This window comes from Carassius carassius, chromosome 41 (genome assembly GCF_963082965.1).
Source record: "Carassius carassius chromosome 41, fCarCar2.1, whole genome shotgun sequence".
In the NCBI taxonomy this organism is placed as follows: Eukaryota; Metazoa; Chordata; class Actinopteri; order Cypriniformes; family Cyprinidae; genus Carassius; species Carassius carassius.
In genome coordinates, this window is record NC_081795.1 from 12,776,320 (window position 1) to 12,790,344 (window position 14,025).

At 35.3% G+C, this 14,025-nt stretch overlaps 1 pseudogene; it reads right to left on the bottom strand.

Annotated features, from left to right (window-relative positions):
• Positions 1–5,737: 5,737 nt before the first annotated feature.
• On the bottom strand, positions 5,738–13,749 carry LOC132123058 (high affinity cGMP-specific 3',5'-cyclic phosphodiesterase 9A-like; annotated as a pseudogene).
• Positions 13,750–14,025: the final 276 nt, after the last annotated feature.

Sequence of the window (14,025 nt, forward strand, 5' to 3'; positions counted from 1 at the left end):
CATCTTCTTCTTGCTTGCTTTATGGTGGATCGCTATGGCGTCAAATCGATGCCAATAATAACTGAGCATACAACTGATGCTTGCGCGTGGTAAATCACTTCGGCGAGATGAAAACTAAATCGGACGCGAGGAAACGGGAGCCTGCGAGCTCATTTCAAACTCCTCATTTCAACCTGTCCTCTGCGCGCAATACAAGCCATCGTGCGCGCATGGTCATTCCCCACATCCTCGCGCTCGATCTTCTCACCTCTGCTCGCACGAACAATTTTAGCGCACGATAAAATTGCACTTATAAGTCTGCGATCATCCATAAAGCAAGCAAGAAGATGAATGCCTCGCGCGCGCTGCTGTGAAGTGCATTCACAAGAGCTCTAACAGTTCAGACACTGCGTGATCAGAGGTAAAAAAAAAAAAAACTATATTAAAACTGTTCGGGTTCTTGCACAGACTGATCGTTTTGTGTCTTTACACATCAATGTATTGTCACGAGCCGCAGGGTTTAATAAGGATTTGTCTGTGGAAGGTTTTTTTTTTACACTCATAGATTCTGTTACCATTTGCAATGCATTGTACGACTGAGAGACTGCAAAGACTGAAGCTAAAAATCATAATTTATGTTCTACTGAAGAAACAGAGTCACCTACATCTGGGATGCCCTGGAGGTTAGAAGATAAACATCAAATTTAAATTTTTGTTTTGGGTGAACTGTCCCTTTAATAGATTTATATATAACAGGATATATATATATATATATATATATATATATATATATATATATATATTAGTAGTCAACATTTGAAGTGGATCAAAAAAGTTCATCAGAAAGCATTTTGGTTTTAGGTTTTAGGACAACTTTGATGAAAGGTTTCGATCCACTTCAAAAGTTGACTATATATATAAGTCCACATAATTATTAACAGTTTAGAGCAGCAGTTTTCAGTGAACCGATTTCATGAACCTATTTGGTTTGCCACTGATTCATGAACAAATGAGAAGGTTTTTAAATGATTCAAAAGACTCGAAAACACAAGAGTTTGAATCAGTATGCTGAATTCTTCATCATGAGTCTTTCAATAAACAAGCTCACTGAATCCGCCAAAGCAACTAGTAGATCAATGTGACTCACTTACTGAACTAAGTTCCATGTCATTACTTGTGTTAATGAAAGAATAAAGGCCTTTTTTTTTATAAAATATCTGTCACATGGGTCCCAAACTAACTGAATGATTCAACAGACTCATAAACTAAATTTTTAGGAGTTTGAATCAGTCTCAGAATCAATTCTCCATCACAAATCCTTCATTGAAGGAACTCTGTCAGAGCAGCTAATGAATCAACATATGACTAACTGTCATTGCTTCATTACTTCAAGGAAGATAAAAAAAAGTGAATCAGTAATGAATCATCATTTGACTCGCTTGCTGAATGGCAAGCCCCATGTCAATTCCTCATAAACTAAAACAATATAAGTGTATATTTTCCCCTTATATTTCATTGGTGGGTCTCAATATGGTGAAAGAGTTTGGCAACCCATAGTTTGGGGAAGAAAGGAAATGAAACATTCTGCTTCTCCTAAAGAAAAGGGATTCATGGGTCTGTGGTGAACTGAAATCTAGATGTCCCCCTAAAGGAGAGGCCGCTGACAGACTAAACACTGACCCTTAACTCGACCCTTAACTAACCCGTAAAGAAAACACAGAAAGGAGACACAGACCAGAAGAGACCTATGTGTTAAGACAAAGATAATATCTGGAGAGGAAATACAGTACGAGGGGAGAGTTCTGCAGCTTTGAAGTTTAATAAAGGCTGTATGAGGAATGTTAAGCCAAAAAACTTAACGTTAATAAAACAACGTTAACACGATTTTTGCTTCTCATTTACAAATGAAAATGTATTTTTATTTTTGCTCATTTTTATTGTGTCTTATTGTTATACAATTTCTTCACACATTTTCATTGTCACCAAGTACTTCTGTGTTGCACATTTGACAAATAAACTTTGAAAGTCACTTCACAGTAAACACCCAGTCGAGCTTTTTGAAATATGACACAGTTGTTGTTACACTGAAAATCATAAAACATCACATGGGATTCTTTTGTGCAAAAGCCCCCAATTAGCAAGAAGGATTTGGAAACATATAACAATAAAGGAAAGCAAAACAGCACAGTCCTTTAAAGAGAATCCAAGTCACTTTTAATTTGCCTTTACTGTTTATACCACAACGACCGCATTGACACAAAGCACAAAGCAGATTTAATATGTTTTGGAAAAACATTCCAGGGAACTTATCTCAAACACATTTTCACTGAAAAGCACTGCTTCAAGACGCTAGACAGATAAATGGTGAAAAGTGGCAGAGAGAGAATTTTAGCAGAGTCACATTACCAAAAGACCTGTTCTTTACACAGATAATGTGTGCTGCTTTCCAGAGACACTCACTCTGGACAGTGCTTGTGAAAACCAAAACTAATGAGCACCAGATACCACACGTTAATATTTAAAAACTACCAGAATAGTTTAAATATTGTTCACTCTCATTTCAAAGTTTGTGGTCAGCTTACTGTTTTTAACAGAAAAGTCTATTATCCTCACCAAGGTTGCATGTATTTAAAAAACACTGGAATATTAAACATTGTTACAATTTAAATCAGCTGCTTTCTATTTGAATATATTTTAAAATATAATGTATTCCTGATGGCAAAGCTGAATTTACAGCATCATTACTCATGTCACTAAAATGATCCTAAAATGCTGATTTGGTGCTCAAGAAAATATTTTTAAAGTCTATCAGTTTTGAAAACAGCTGTGCTGCTTAATATTATGAATATGATGAATATAAAGTTTAAAAGAACATTGTAAATTAAATAGCATTATAAATGTCTTTACTGTCACTTTTGAATTTAAAAGTAAATTTAAGTGTTTAAGAAACCATTCTGAACCTAAACTTGTGAACAGTATATGTATAGAAATAGTGCAGAATTTTATATTTGGAATATTTTATATTTTCATATTTTATTATATATTTTATTTGCATTTAACATTTCCAAAACACAATATTAAAACAATGTTGAAAATTTAAAAATATAGTATTTTTTTTTACATTTATTGGTCAAAAATACATTAAGAAAACACACCAAGTTATACAATACTGCACACAGTAAGTTTGTTATATGAGCAAAAGCCAGGTTTTAATAGTTTTCAGTTTCCACTCTTGAGGATTTTTCTTTCGTCATATAATTGCTCTTCTTTCAGTGGTCTGAGTGGAGAGCACAAAAGAGCTATTTAGAGAAATATTGCCACCCTGTGAACAGGCATTGGAGCACAGGTGACAAAACCTGTAGGTGTCAGCACACACAAAACACGTCTTAATTGGTCAACTCTTAAACCCAATTTTGTTGATTCCTAATTAGTATGGGAAGAATAAAATTAATGTTGGGACTTATTGGAACATCTCAGAGATGTAAAAAGATGATTCTTCCATGCATTTAAAGTGTAAACGCATCTTGCATATAGCTAAAAGCAAAGGTGGGCCTGGATGCATTGGAATTAGAAGGAGCGTTGTTTTCATTCAGATAAATGTTTTCGTTTCTCTGAAGTGGGTGATGAAACAGGCTTTGACAATCTGTGAACTCACTATGTCACAGTCGAGTGGAGACAAAGCAAGACATGCCAGCAGATGGGTAACTGAAAGCTTAAATTAAAGCTTATCATCTAATAGAGGAAACAAGAGGAAGAAATTTATATAAAATGATGCCATTTATCATGAAAACAAGCCAAAGGCACAAACAGATCCAGTCAGGATGGAAAAAGCATGACTCTAAAATACAGGTTGAGACGTACATGTTACAGTTTGTGCACCAAGAACAATGTCAGACAAACAGCGCTTTGTAATTTGTGCATGTGCTTTAGACCTACATTTTGGGTCATGTGACTTAAAAATAAGTCTATTTATAAATCACTTTCCACTCATCTTTTGAAATCTTTAATTGATAGCTTGCATTGACAAACTCTGAACCCCAGTCTTGTTTCAACAAGTTACGCAGCCCTTAGCGAAGGAAAAATGTGCCGTGAACTCCATCCATCAAAATGTGCTGCTCTAAAGGCGAAGATGTCAAACGCTGACAGTGAAACTTATGAAGGAAATGATGCGTACAGGCCTAACCTTGTCATAATAGTGAACACATGTGACCTCCTGGCGAGAGCTTTTATTACCACGCTGATAAAAGGAGAAAAGAACAGCCAGGAGGCAGAACTCCCACTTATTTTGAGGAAGTATTAGAAGAAAATCAGAGCAAATAGGATACAGAGAACAAAAAATATAAATAAAATAAAATAAAAAGAATGGTGAGAACCTGGAGCTACAGGGTAGAAATATTGAATATGGTTAGTTGTGAATATCATGATTTGTCAAATAGAAGATTTTTTCTTTTTTTTTTACACTTTTCTTTTGTGCTCCATAGAAAAAAAAAACATGAAGGTGTGTAAATTAATATCTATGTGGATGTTCTAGTGCAAATGCTTTTATTTAAAACCTCAATAACCAAATAAATAATGGGAAACAACATCTAGCTGGAAACTGAATCAAACCACTGCAAAGGGAGTTCCTTAAAAGCTGATATTCTGATTTTCCGTATTGTGCTCACCACAAAACTGCCTAAAATGTGAAGTCAGGAGAGAAATAGTTGACAAAAGAAACCGTATCATATTGTGCTGACCTTTTATAATCATCAAAACACATTTTTAAAAGGCACTAGTTACAGAAATACGTCATAATGTAATTTGGTATCTTAATTGCTTTAGGACCACAAAACTTGCAGATAACTACATACTACATAAACGTAGATGCAATAGAAATATCAGAAATTAATTAATTCATTACAATAGAAATGTTATTTTCCATTGAACATTGTAAAAAAAGAACAAAAACCCATGCATCCAAACAAGATTAAACCGCAGTGATAAATATATATGCCCATATCAGCCAAAAAGGCTTTATAACTGATTGATGACAAAAAGAAATAATCAGACCAGCCTAGCAGTCTGTTGGCAAAAGGAAATGATTTGTGATTTTTGTGAGTCAATCAGGTGACCCTTTAGATTCAGTGGGCTGCCTTCAACACCAGCCCAGGCTCTCACAGATCCTAATGAAATATTTAGTTTTTTTCTTCTGTGCCTCATCGAAGTAAAAACATACCTTTATGTTAGCAAGATGGGGCTCTATAATGAGGCTCAATGATATGTACAGTATGTCTGTTTTTAAAGATATTAATATTTGTATTTTGTATAACTTTTTTCACTCATAAGGACACAATTATAAATGGCATGTATAATGTTACAAAATACTTATATTTCAAATAAACTATGTTCTTTGAAGCTTTGACAAATAGCTTTGACATCACATAAATTAATTAGAATGTTATATTTTAATAGAAAAACAATATTTGAAAACTATCTTTCAAAATATCAAAATATTACTGAGAAGAGTTTACCTTGGTCACAGCATAATTAATTTACTGTATTTTTTCATCAAATAAATGCAACCAGCGTATTACACACACAAACACACACTCTGTGTGTACATATTATATTATATTATATTATATTATATTATATTATATTATATTATATTATATTATATTATATTATATTATATTATATTATATTATATTATATTATATTATATTATATTATATTATATTATATTATATTATATTATATTATATTATATTATATTATATTATATCTTCCAGAAAGCTATGACTATTAGCTGAGAAGTGTTCAGCTCGTTCATGGCATCATTAATTTGCTTTAGCTCCTCAGTGTTCCTGTGAGTCTCTTAGAGGCTGCACCATAATCTCTTCAATCTGAGGAAAGAGCTGAGAGGAAAAGCATGAGATGGTTTGAAACATCATGAGAATGAGTAACGATGACAGAATTGACATTTTTGGCTGAGCTATTACTTTACTACTTGACTATTTCATCTACCTTCATGACAGTTTCAAACATGTGGTGAGGACAAATTTAATGAAGCCAGTCTGGGCTGTGGGCTTGGTGACTTTGTCTCTGTCTATGAAGGGTGCCACAGGAAGCCCCTCAGATTTCTCTCTATCACTCTTAACAAAGACAAGACAGCATAAACAAACCCACCTGTCACTGTAGAGCAATTATAACAGAAGATGTAGAATCAGCAAACCTGCATGAAATATTCCTCCAGCAGACAATCCACCCACGGCTCTGCCACTTCTGTAGGCCGAACTTCATTGGAAATGTCACAGCATTTGATAAGAACCATCTTCAGCTGAACACACGAGAACACGACAAATCTTTACTTGTTACGCCGTTAACAAATATTTACAATTCATGCCATATACTGGCATCTTTTTGCTGGTTTTAGTTAAAACATGATTTTGGCAGAAAGGGTCTATGATACATACACAAGTCACATGCTCCAGTCCTCACTGGTAAAGTCAAAATTGTCCACTTTGTGCTTGAACTAGTCCAGAATCTCACCATGCCGGGCCATGTCTGTGGCCAAAATCAGTGTTATGATAGCCTGCCAATATATTATCATATAATGAACAAAATTTTCAGCAAAAAACAAAAACAAAAAACAAACCAAAAAATACTTTGGGGCCGGTCACACGGAATGTTTTTTTGAAGAATATGAAATATGAAACTCTTTATTCACAACTAAAAAAAGTTACCATGTGAGAGTTCTTTGGATTCTGCAAAAGAGATGAGGCGTTAGTCTGCAGGAAGCTCAGATCAACAGGAAGTTGTTTTTGTATGCTTATGCAAAGTTTAAAGGCCTCTGGGTCCACGTTTGCAATTATATTAGACTCTGGCAGTGAGAGTATCTGGAAGGCCACAGTGCAGTGGTGATTCTCCAGGAGCGAGATGTCGTTGTAGCACACTGACAGCTCAGTGCGAGCATTGATCTGGTACCTGCATATAGACAGCGCTACATTATCTATATATATATATCATATGTCATAGGAATCATTACTACGATAAACAGAAAGATATAGGACTGTAAAATTGTCAAAACAGGCAAATACCTTGATACACCTGTAAGTTTTTATGAGAAATTACGTGTTGTTGTATCAAGGGTGGTCTAAGTCGTGACACACGGCAGCAGTCATTAAAATGCCTAGATCTGTCAAGGTGAGCTTTTCCTGTAGGCCACACACACACACACACACACACAGGTTTCAACTCTAGCTGTTCCACAGTAATTGCTGTGCTAATTGCTACGTATGTAAAAGTTCTCACCTGGAGGTTGCAGAGGTGGATCATGCCATACATCATCTGACTCACGCAGCAACAATGGCAGAAATTTTGGAACGGGTTGCTATGGTAATTTTCCTGAATGTCCAGCTAAGAACAAATAAAAAGAATCATCAGAGCTGTTAACCTGGAAAGCTGAGGGGAAACCAACTTTCTTGCACCCTTTCATTTTTACAATTATACTCATTTTCTTACCAGCCAGCATTTGAGAGTAATTGGATTCATGTTAAACTCTTTCAAAAGGCCTAAATCACATGTACTCCAGGCAGCTCAGCATCTGATAAACAGTAAACAGTAACAAATTTACATGTGTGTATTATTTCATCTTTAAATGTATATTCCACTGATTCAGATTCACTTCATTGTGCTCCCTGTGCCAAACATCAAATGTGGGTTTCTTCAGCGCTTCAATTGTCTCCTGAGAAAACATGTAATGAGGAAATCAAGATTACTAGAGATTAATACTAAATAGAGACAAAATGTTCTCCCGCAGGGCCCATAATTCAAAGCATATCCTAAAATTGTAAGCAGCTTTGGGTAGCTGGGGACATCACATCTAGGAGTTAATTTCTTTCCATCATCTGAGAAATTGTATTTGCATGGACTATTCACTCTAAAAGGAGAGTGGTTGATTAGTCATTTAGATACATTTGTGTTTCTTGTTTGAAAAAGAACCGCTCTAGATAGATAAACAGATAGATCGCAACGCTTGCGTTGACTCCTCTGCAAAATAGTTTCTTTCACTTACCTTCCTCCTGCTCTGGACATCATCTCATCTCTCAGCTTCTTCAAATCGTTTTTACACTTTTCGATCTCCATGACTTGTTACCCCTTTACTGCATAGAAAATAATCATAGTAAGAATAGTGGTCATTATGTGTTTGTGCTGTTGCTGGGGTGCTCTGGGTATTTATCCTTTTACTATGCAGTTGCTAATGTGTTTGGAGTCGTTTTTATTGTAGTGCAATACAGCAGATACTGTAGTGTGTCTAGGTGTTTTTCATGTTGCTATGTAGCCTATTTGCTAAGGCGTTATAAGTGTTTTTCATTGCATTGCTCTGAGGTAGGTTCTAGGTGTTTGTCACGTTGCTATGTGGTTGTTAGGGTTTACTGAATGTTCTTTTGTCAACTATGATGTTGCTAGAGTGGCCTGAGCCAAAAGATAATAATATATTTCAAGTCGAGTATTGAACTGTGCAAGCTACTGTTGGTTAGTTTGTGTTTCTTTTCATGCCAAGTCTACCATTGAAATCCAAGATGGCGGCTTACATGTAGCATGTGTATGTTGGCGTCTCGCTGTTTGTCTTGTCCAGCATTTTATTTTTTATTTTATTTTTTTCTATAATCTTAAGATCTGTTTTATGACTGTTTAAAACTATCATCAAAATGAAGACTTTCTCCATATTCTTTTGCCTGCTCAATTGTTTGCAACTGTGGATTTTAATGGACTGCAGGCTCTCAAGCCCCGGAGGGAGAGCAGGATATGTGCCATGTTTTTGGACCATTCCGAATACCGTGACCTCCTCTGAGTTGGTGGACGGAGATACTGTTATGAGGACCTGGGTCCTCAAGATTCACCTTATTCACTGGAGGCTGCTTATTTTGAGAGGTAGGCCAAAAAGCTTGCAATGTCTGTGGGCCTATGGAAATGGAAAGCTGTCTCCTTATGCGACATCCATCTGCAGTGATCATTCGACCACTGGCACTGTGAGGAAAAGCTGGTTTGTTGTTCTTCTGCTTTTAATTTTGGGTAACATCCACCCTAATCCAGGCCCAGAGATGATGCAGCTTCAAACCCCTGATGAATTTAAATCTAGTGATGGTTTACGCTTCTTCCACCTTAACGTTCGCAGTCTGATAAATAAAATGGACTACATAAGAATATGGGCTGAGTCAACGAACTCTGACAATATGGTTCTCTCTGAGACATGGTTAAATAAATCCATTACAAATTCCATGATACATATTGAGGGATATAATGTTTTTAGATCAGATCGCACAAAGAAAGGTGGTGGAGTTGCAGTTTATGTTAAGTCAAAGTGGAACTGCACCTGTTTGTACTCTGTTAGTAAGCCACATTTCTTTGAATTGGTGGCAATCAAACTTCATTTTTCAAATGGTCATGACATCATCGTCATTGGATGCTATCGTCCACCGTCAGCATCAAGTGAAGTTATCACTTCACTTACTGATCTTCTTCATAACTAGACTAACTCCGAATTGATTTTACTTGGGGATTTAAACTGGGACTGGTCATCAAAATTGTCTGATCCATTCAAGGAAATTTGTGACTCTCTTTGTTTGGAGCAATTGATAAAATCTCCAACACGGTTGAATCAAAAAGACCCAAGCAAATCTTCATTAATTGATGTCATTTTAACTAATGTTTCTCATAGATTTTCTGCTTCTGGAGTTTTCTGTAATGATATAAGTGACCATTGTGTTATAGTATGTGTGAGAAATTGTAAGACCCCAAAAAGCAAACCACGTATTATTTCAAGACGTTATTTTAAGCATTTTAACGAACAAGTTTTTTTACAAGATATTTATGATAGTGGTTTACATGTGGTTTCTTTGATACCTGATGTAAATTTAGCATGGGAGCATTTCAAATGTACTTTTTTAAGTATATGTGATAAACATGCTCCTTTTAAAAAATTCAGAGTAAGAGGGAGAGATAACCCCTGGTTTACGGAGTTAATTTCCTCACGTATCAAAGAACGTGATGCGGCATGGGTTAAAGCAAAGAAAACAAATAATCTTCAGGACTTTGTACATTACAGGACATTAAGAAATAATAGTACAAAATTGGTAAAAAAAAAAAAAGCTAAATGTGAATATTATTTAAATGCAATAAGTGGAAATTTGAATGATCCCTCCAAAGTTTGGAAGTTGTGCAAATCAGTTTCTGGTCTAAAACCCTCTATGAGTTTACCTGATTATTTAAAAGTAAAGGAAAAAATTATAAAAGGGAAAGAAATTATTGTTGAGGTTTTTAATAATTTTTTCATTACTGCGGGTTCAGCCCCTGACCCTAGTCATTTAACCAACGATATAATAAAAGGGAATGATGAAACTGAAATATATCGCTCTACTCAGCTTTTTACATTTAACCCTGTTTTAGTATCACAAGTTCATAAAGCCCTACTAAATTTAGATTGTAAAAAGTCAACAGGACCTGATAATATTGAACCTTATTTTTTTTTTAAATTGCAGCAGATTTTATAGCAGAACCTATTACTTCTATTTTTAATTTAAGTTTAACGTCAAATGTAATTCCCTTTGCATTGAAATCAGCCATGGTTCTTCCTTTGTTAAAAGGGGGTGACCCTCATGAACTGGATAACTATCGTCCTATTTCAAGGTTATCAGTTATGGCAAAAGTTTTTGAGTCTTTTGTAAATGATCAGGTTAAACAGTTTTTAACAGAAAATAATATTTTAAATGAGTTTCAATCAGGGTTTAGGTCAGCCCATAGTACTGTAACAGCGGCAACTCTTGTCACAAATGATATTATTACTTCTTTAGATAATAAAAATTACTGTGCTGCTTTATTTGTAGATCTCTCTAAAGCTTTTGATTCTGTAGATCACAAAATTCTTTTAAAAAGACTCAGTTCCTTAGGTTTTAGTAAAATGAGTATAAATTGGTTTAAAAATTATTTATCCGAAAGATCGCAGTGTGTCTCAGTTGAAAATTACATTTAAAAAAAAATAGAAATCAAGAAAGGTGTTCCTCAGGGATCCATTTTAGCACCAATTTTATTTTCAATTTATATAAATGGTTTGGGTCAAGATATAACTTCAGCTAAACTGCATTTATATGCCGATGATACAATTATTTATACGGCTGCACAGTCCATAAAAAAAGCTGTTGAGCTATTACAAGATTCTTTCCAGGTATTGCAATCTTCATTGTTAAATTTAAAATTGGTTTTAAATATTAAGAAAACTAAATATATGCTGTTTACTCGCTCTCGTAACAAACTCGTGATTCCACCCATTTTAACTTTGGAAGGGGACTGTGTAGAAAGAGTAAATACCTATAAATACCTGGGCATATGGCTTGATGAAAGGTTAGGTTTTAATATTCATATTGACAATCTTTCAAAAAAACTCAGACCCAAATTGGGGTTTCTTTTTCGTTTAAAGAAATGTTTTCTTTAAAAAAATGCATATGTTGATGTTTATTGCCAAAGCTCTAATAGGTGAACTGCCTCTGTATATCTGTAGTCTCCTATCTTATTGTTCTGGTAGCTATAAAACTAGATCGTCTTTTAAATTACTTTTAACTGTGCCTCGATCATATACCGAGTTTGGTAAAACTGCCTTTTCCTGTTATGCGCCCAGACTATGGAATGAAATGCAGAGTACTTTGAAGCTAAACATGCTGCCATCGTTAAATATTTTTAGAAACCTTTTGACGTTACATTTGAAAGAATCATGTTCCTGTTTTACTTAACATTTATATATTACATTAATCTTGAGTGCTGGACATTTTTGTGACAGGATTTTTTGTTTTTGTTTTGTTTTCCTTTAATGCTTGTCTTGTAATATTTTATGTGTAAAATTTTGTATGCTGCCATTTTGGCCAGGACTCCCTGGTAGAAGAGATTTTTATCTCAAGGGATTATTCCTGGTAAAATATGGGTTAAATAAAAAAAATATATTTATAATTTACAAGCCATAATTATACATATCAAAGTTAAATACTTGGGTTAGTTTAAATCCATAAAGGCCAGAATACACTACACAAATTCTGCCTGGATTGTTGCTCCGATTTACAGCCTGGATGAGTTGTTTGCCAAAAGTTAGAGCCAGTCTACAGATGTTAGTCAAAGTTGACAGATATGACAGAAAATTATATAGTGTATGATGGGCACAGACTATGTTTTTATTTTAGCTTCAGAATATGATTCCATCCATATCGGAGGATATCAAACATGTTTGATATTTTGGGTAGATGTTAGAACACATATTGTTTTCATTTGTCATGCATATCCTAGCAATGCTGTGCATTTTTCTGCGCCAGTTTGTTGTGTTCAGAAGGACTTAAAATTACAGTATGATAATGTGATCCTCACTCGATTAGTGTATGATGCCCAGTTTTTCCTCTGTAACCATTTCCAAAGTCAGCAAGTGAATGATTCTTAGTGTTTTAAAGTCTGTTTAGATTTGTGTGAGTAGTGTACTTCTCTAAGTCTGAGCAACAATAAAACCAGGTAACAACATGAAAGCAGTCAAACATTGTCATTACAGTACATAAGTTCTACTCTCTTCTCTAGCACAGCCAGTCTGTTGGTCACTTCTGTTTTCAGTTCATTGATCCTGAACGCTCTGTAGAGTGTAGGAAAAAACATTTGCCTGGTTTAAGAAAAGAACCAATAAAGATTCATCTTCAGTCCATGAGAAAACAAACATGTGCATTACCTGCTGAAGTGCTCTGCTGCCTGCGAGAGCACATTCTGAAACACATCTTCCTTTTCTGTGAACTTAAATACACAGGCTATAAATCAGGGCAGAGCAACTCTTGGCTTGAAACATTATAATGAGCAAAATCTAGAATACTAAAGGTTACAAGTAAGCAAGCGAGGCAACCAATGTAAAAAAATTAAATAAAATAATAATAATAATAATATCAAGTGAAAATGATGCATGTTACCTCCTGGCTGGCTGGTAGACAAATGAATGACTTTGTATAGGGAGCTAAAAGGACAAAATGGGGTCATTAACTGACAGAAGTTAAAAGAAGTAAAAAGTGAAATTTAATGGATTTGTTGTGTCTGTACACTACAGAGAACTTCATTCTCATCCACTTCAGGTTTTCAAAATGAATTGAGGTACTGATTAGTGATTATATCAGTGATATACAGACCTAGGGATGTTGGAGGAGGAACAGAGCAGGTCTTTGATATCACATGGGCTGCAGTGACTGAAAAGCACCTGCAGGACAAATAAGGGTGTGTTAGATGTATTAATGATGAAACACAGTACCGCATGGTGGTGGACCAAGCTGTAAATTGGTGTTCGAACAATGACCTCCAGCTCACATTAGCAATAACCTCAAGTGGACAACTAACACTAATCAAATCATTGCAAAGGCTCAACAAAGACTTTACTTCCTCAGGCAGCTTAAAAAATACCTGATCAGACATCAGCTCCTTGTTCTGTTCTATTCCGCCATCATAAAGTCCATCATTACATCATCAATAACAGTATGGTAGCACAGACAACCAATCAAAGAAAAAACTACAGCAGACTGTCAACAAAGCATCCAAGATCATAGGGAAACCACTGCCTTCAGTCGATTCCCTCTATACATATCGGACTGTAAAGCGGGCAAAGAAAATCATCTCTGACCCCTCACATCCAGTGAACCACCTTTTTCAGCTCCTTCCCTCAGGGAGGCGCTACAGGTCACTCTCTACCAAGACCAAACGCTTCACAAACTGCTTTTTCCCCATAGCCATCAGGACTCTGAACTCCTCTCTTTAGTTTGTCCGCTCATACACTACCCATTGTCATGTACCCACTGTGTCTTGTATTGTTACATGTTGTGAAGTGTATTGTCTGTTGTTTGTAATGTATGATGATGTAGAGTTTAAACATACTGTACCGAAATCAAATTCCACCGGCATTGTCGTGTGGCTAAATAAAAAAATCTTATTTATGCATTTGTAGTCATTCTTGCACTACAATGCAAAAACCATAACATCATGCTAATGCGCTATAACACTGCA